This window comes from Crocuta crocuta, unplaced genomic scaffold (assembly GCF_008692635.1).
Source record: "Crocuta crocuta isolate KB4526 unplaced genomic scaffold, BGI_CrCroc_1.0 scaffold50, whole genome shotgun sequence".
NCBI classification, from domain to species: Eukaryota; Metazoa; Chordata; class Mammalia; order Carnivora; family Hyaenidae; genus Crocuta; species Crocuta crocuta.
In genome coordinates this window covers 6,907,262-6,913,444 of record NW_027527428.1, presented here as the reverse complement: position 1 = coordinate 6,913,444, position 6,183 = coordinate 6,907,262, and the positions used below count along the sequence as shown (strand labels likewise).

Sequence of the window (6,183 nt, the reverse complement as noted above, 5' to 3'; positions counted from 1 at the left end):
TTTTTTTTTTTTTTTTTTTGAGAAGGGGAGGGCAGAGCGGGGTGGGGACAGAGGCTCTGAAGCAGGTTCCATGCGGACAGCAGCGAACCCGATGGACATGGGGCTTGAACTCAGGAAGTTCGAGATCATGACCTGAGCCAGAGTCGGATGCTTAACCGACTGAGCCCCGGACTCACCCCCTCGAAGTGTGTACTTTGGTGGCGGTTACCACACTCACGCGGTCCTGCAACCATCTGAGCCGCAGGTCTTCAAGCCCTGGCGTCCCCATGCGGGCTGCCAGGCCCTCCCCGCTCCTGCTGCACCCCCCCCACGCCTGTCGGCGCCCTGCTGAGAGAGCATGAGGAGCTGCTCGGGGCCGAGCAGCCACAGTGGACGCCGTGGGCTGCCCGGTACGTGGTGTCGCCGTCCCGGGGCGCCGAGCGCCAGCCTCACTTGCCTTTTCCCACCGCCTGGCGCCACCGTCGCGCCCTCTCCGGGGCCTTGTTGCCCGTTGGGAGGTCTCCTCTGGGAGCGCCCGTTCCAGCCTCTCCCGAATCGGTCTGGGGTGGTGTGTATACATCCGGGGCCAAGCCCCAGGTCAGACACAGGTGTCGTGGCGCTCGCACTCCTGAGCGGGCTGGCCTGGGTGTCGAGTCCTTCCCGAGGCCGCGCTCTGGTGCGCCAGGCTGGTGGCCCGGCCGGTGGCCGTGGGCCCTGCACCACAGGACCTGGGACGCCGCCTGTCGAAACCTTCCTCCTCCCCCCTGTCGTCTTCTCAGAAGGCTGGTTGCTAAGCATTTGGGCACCTTGTTTATTCTGGAAAGATGCCTGGTCGTACTGGTGTGAGGTGGGCCCCTTGAGAAGCGGCCTCTCGCCCCCATGGGTGGTGGGCCCGGAGGAAGGGTCTTGCTCAGATGCCTGGACGGCCGCTCGGGCTTCTCAAGGCCGCTGAGCCTTGGAGGGGGCTGTTCTGGTCCCCTCGGGCGCATTGCTGCTGGTGGCCGAGGCTGCGCCTGGCCCGGGCGGCGCCCCTCCCTCCTCCTGCCCTAGCCGGCCTCACCCCGACTCTGCCCTGCGTGGGGTCCAGGCAGAAACTTGGAGGCAAGGATGGCAGGAAATTTGGGGCTCGAGTGAGTCTGAGCCCATGGTCCCTGGGGCTCTGCCAAGCTGCTGTCCCCAGCCGCCCCCACCCCGGCCGAGCTCAGGAGGGGCGCTCGTCTATCCGCTGGGGCCCCTCGGATGTGCGTCAGAACAGGGTCCCCAGGTGAACGGGACAGTCAGACCTGCTTCCTGGGGTGTCGGCCACGGGCCCCCGGGGGAGCGCAGGCCTTGGGCGTGCGTGTCCTGGGAGGGCAGGGGACGCGGCTGGGGACCGAGTGGGGGGGGGGCGTCTGTGCAGAGGAGATGGTGCGTCTGTCAGAGGGGGGCAGAGCAGGGGTCCATGGCGCCCACATTACCGGTTCTCGCCCAGCCGCCCCCCCCAGCCATGGAGTGGGCCCAGCGTGCGGGAGGCGGCTCTGCTGCGGGTGCTGACCAGACCTGTGCTTCCTCATGTGTCACTGGACAGTGTGCAGATTGCAGAACTTCCTTCCGTCCCTGTGTTTGTGACAAGCTGGCCTGACGTGGGGGCGGAGCTGGCGGGCTGCTCAGCTGGCCCTGGGGTGCGGTCCTGGGGTGGGAACTAGAGGGGGCCCCCGGGCGTGTGCCCACCCCCAGACTGCCAGCATGCGCTCCGGGTGTGTGTGTGTGGCGGCTGGGAGTGTGAGTGTGCAAGTGCATGCGTGCAAATCTGGGAGCAGGCACGTGCGTGTGCCTGTGAGGACGTAGAGGCGTGGGTGGGTGTGCATGGGGGGAGGGTGTGAACGCGTGCAAGCGTATGAGCAAAGGTGTATGTATTTGAGTGTGTGTGCGCACGTGCGTGTGAACGCCCGTGTGTGAGCACGTGGGGACGTGTGTGCTGTGTTCCCCTCCCCCTTCTCCGGAAGGAAGGCCCCAGTCCCCATGGAGATCTCCTGCTGGGACCCAGGCTTCCCCTTTAGGCTCTGGGCCCCGACCCACAGCGACAGCAGGAGGGGGCTGGCACTGGCCGCACCGGCTGCCGGCTGCCCTCCTCGGACCGATGGTCGGGGGCTCTGGAAAGAGCCCTCCTGGGTGAGCGGCTGCCGTGACCCCACCTCGCTCCTGGCCACAGCCGCCCGGGCAGGCGTCGCGCCCTGCGGGGTTGGAGCTGTGACCGCCGGCTCCGGGCCTGTCACTCTAAGTGGACGCTGGCGCTCGCCCCGCTAGGAGGGGGCAGTGCCTGGCCCTCGGGCCCCCGCCTCTGCCTCTGGGGTGCGCGACTGTCAGACCACAGCTCACCACGGAGCCCGCCCTCGGCCCTGAGCACCTCCCGTGCCCTCCGTCCTGCACAGAGCAGGAGACCCGGACTCAGGGGTGAAGAGATGAGGGAGGTTCTGGGGTGGGGGCCACAGCCTCCCCACCCAGATGCACCTGCTGGGGGTGGGGCTCGGGCCGCTGCGCCCCTGCCCGGAGTCAGGTTCCAGGGTGGGGAGGGTGCGCCTTGGTTTCCCCTCCTGGATGCGCTCAGGTGAGCCTCGGGGCCGTCTGTGACGGTTCTGGACGCCGTCCCAGCTCTTGTGGCCTGGGCCCTGCACGTGTGGCTTTCATCCTGGGAGCCCCGTGCAGGAGGCTCGGGCCCTGGAGGCCGGCGCGTGTAAGTGTGCGTGTGTCTCCGGCCGCCACTCCCACCCCGGCACCTGCAGCCTCTCTTACAAGTGGGGGCTGTCGTTTCAGTCCCCGGTCCGTCCCGTCATCCCTTCTGCTGACCTCTGAGATCTGGGGGGAGAAGGGAGGAAACACACGGGCCTGGGGCCCCCCCGGGAGGCGCCTGGCCATGCTAGCCCCGGCCCTGGAGGAGGGCATCCATGTCCCCATTCGGGAATTCCGTTCCTCTGGGAAAAACTTCCACGTCTGGGCCCACAGACCAACCTTCGTGGAAACCCTGGCCCCCGCGGCCCCCAGCGCTGGATCTGCCCACAGGCCCCTCCTGCTGCCCCCCCCCTGCCCTGGGACCCCCAGAATCCCGCTGAATCCTGCTCGCTTCGGCTGGGGCTGGGAGGTGGGGTGGCGGGGCAGACAATGGGTCACTGGGGCCTCCCTGGGATGTTGCCCCTGATGCCCTGGGCACGCAGACCGCCCCCCTCCGTGCTGTTCACCGGCCTCATCCTGTGAGCTCCGCGGAACGCCCTCCTGGCTGCAGCTCCTTCCTGAGCAGGACCCCGTATGCGTCACTGGGCGGGCACGGGGGCAGAGGGACTGGTGCCAGGCTGTCCTCAGATGCCCGGCCGAGGCCCCACCCCGGGCCAGCACTGACCCCTGCACCGGCGTCCCCGTGGGCTGGGCAGCCCGGCCTGTCACGGGAGGAGCCCGGGGAGCCCTGGGCTGGGCTGGGGACCTCTCGGCCGCTCCCGCTGGGGAGTGAGCTCTCCGTGGTGTGAGCAGCAGAGGGCATCGGGCTGCAACGGACAGGCCTCTGTCGTGGATGTGACCCATGACCTGGCCTCCGCGGGTGTCTGAGTGCTAAGCGGACACTTTTTAAAATTGAGGTGAGGCTCACGTCACGTAAAGGGAACCGTTCGGGAGTGAACGATGCAGGGCATTTAGTGCAGCCACCTCTCTAGTTCCAGAACATTCTCCTCTCTCCGTAATGACACAGTGTGCCACTAGCAGCCTCTCCCCATCGCACAGCCCCGGCAACCCCTCTCTTTTCTGCCACCCTGGACGCTCCCCGCCAGGGGCCTCGCCACACTGGCTTTTCATTAAAAAAATTATGGCGTTGGCGTGCCTGGGGGCTCAGCTGGCTGAGTGTCTGACTCTGGCTCAGGTCATGATCAGTCAGGTTTTGAGAGTTTGAGATGCACGTCGGGCTCTGTGTGGAGCCTGCTGGGGGTCCTCTTGCTCTCTGCCCCTGCTCCACTGGTTCTCCCTCTCTGTCTCTCTCTCAGAATAAAATAAACTTAACAAACACAAATCACGGCAGTGCCAGGTGGACGGCAGGGTGTGGCCTCTCCAGAGGAGACCGGGGAAACCGAGGCACGTGGCGTGGAGGTTGGAGGGGTTGACGGGCCCTGCCCTCGCTCCTTCAACATGGCTCCCTAGTACTGCATGTGTCTCAGACCCCCGGGGATGTCCCCTCACGCCAAGCCCAAGTGGGGGTTAGCGTGGGCGGCTCAGAGGGGCCCTTGGGTGGTGAGTTTGAAGACGGCTCAGGCCCTGGGTGAGGAACGGCCTGGAAGATCCCCGACGGTTGGGCAGGGTCCTGACTCTGCTGGCGGCCATCAGTGGCCTGGGCGGGGCTGGGGAGGAGGGTCCAGGTGGGGACAGCCAGGTGGGTGCTCAGAGGGGCCNGAAGGCAGAACCAGGGTCCCTGCCCCTTCTGCGTCCCCATCGTTCCTGGGGGAGACCTCACCGACCTCTGGCCAGGTGGCACCCCCGAGTGGGGTTTGAGGGGTGTGGGGGGCAGAGCCCAGGACTCGGTGATGCCAGGACTCTGTTCCGCGTGCCCCGTAGCCGTGGGGGTCTTTCCAGACGGATACGCAGGCCGCACGCCGCCCAGGCTTCTGCCGCCCAGGCTTCTGCCGCCCAGGCAGGCGGCGCTCGCGGTCTGAGAGGTTTTCTTCCGGGTGAATGGTTTTTTAACCTGATCGTGACCTGGATCTGTGAGCAGTTCTGCTGCCTGCCTCTCGTTTTCAACCTTATTGACGTGGGACTGACGTCGACTCAGCTGCGCCCGTTGACAGCTGGCCCTGTGAGAGGCCTCGCCCGTAGTCTGGGGGCCGCGAGCGCTAGGCCGCGCAGTCACGCGACGGACACTCGCCCGGCTCCCACTCGCGTCATCGTGTGTCTTCCTCTTCCTCAGCAGCGTCATGGCGGGACTTCCGCTTTGAAAACTTCTCCAGCTCGCTTCTTCTGGCTCCTTTTGCAGATGGGCCCTTGTGTTTGCTCGATCCTTCCTTGCTGGTGGACTCTTTCGGCTGTTTTTGTAATTCTTAGAAAGGTCGCCGCAGTGAATGTCCGCCCCGGGTTTCTGTCTGCGGTGTTGATACCCTGTTCCTCGTTGGTTTGTTCGGGGCTTGTGTGCCCTCCGGGTTGGTCTCCTGGTTTAAATTCCCAGACAAGGCGGGGCGCCTGGGGGGCTCAGTCGGTTAGGCATCCGACTTCAGCTCGGGTCCTAATCTCTCGGTTCGCGAGTTCGAGCCCCACATCGGGCTCCGTGCTGACAGTGTCCCCCTCTCTCTGTCTGCCCCTCTCCCCCCAATAAGTAAACATTAAAAAACATTCCCAGACAAGGAATCACTTGGCCAACGAGAAGGGGGGTCCCCAAGGTGCCGCACCCACATCTCTGAGCCGCTTTCCAGCTGATGCTCCGAGCCTCGCACGATGAGTCTGGCGGTTGGTCTGGTGCGCTGGCTTCAGCGGGGGCGAGGGCTTATAGAACTCCCTCGGGCCGGAGGCAGACGTCATCTTTTGAATTGAACTTCTTTGATTAAGGACGAGGCTGAACGTTTTCTCGTGGGCTTTGCTTAGTCTGTTTATATTGTGGGGTCTTTTTTTTNACCAGGCGCCCCTATATTGTGGGGTCTTAATATATTTTTTAATTTTCGCTGATGTGGGCCCCATAGAGTAACGCTACCAGTTCTTGTGATGTGTTTTTTGGAAATCACTTCTCCTGGTTTGCCATTTCCCTTTGATCGGGGTCTTCTATGGAACATACGTTTTTATGGAACCAAACCCAAAATCGATATTTTGTGATTCCCTCGTTGCTCTCAGCTTAAACACTCTTTTCCACGAAGAAGCCTGACGTCTCGCTCTTACCTTCTCCGGTGCTATAATCTGACTCCCAGACACCAGTCTGANCAGAGACCCGGGAGCTGTTACTGATCACGGTGTTTCCACGTGTGAGCCACCACAGGCAAGTGACCTCTCTGCCTGTTTTAGCTTCTGTCACCAGTTTAGAGTTTCATCCGCCTTAAGGTTACAGGACTTGCTGACTGGTGCCTGGGTGTGTGTGGAGGGTGGTGCTCTAGGTCATGTGACAGCCCCGCCCGGACACCTGCCCCCACCTGATGGCAGAAACAAGTCACATTTTCCTTTTACGGGAAGCCCGGCCGGGCACCTGGTTCTGTTCTGACCCCTTCTCTCGCC

General features: G+C 63.9%; 1 protein-coding gene across 1 annotated transcript in view; it reads left to right on the top strand.

Annotated features, from left to right (window-relative positions):
• Positions 1-6,183, top strand: part of AATK (apoptosis associated tyrosine kinase) — a 24,288-nt gene that overhangs the window by 1,029 nt on the left and 17,076 nt on the right.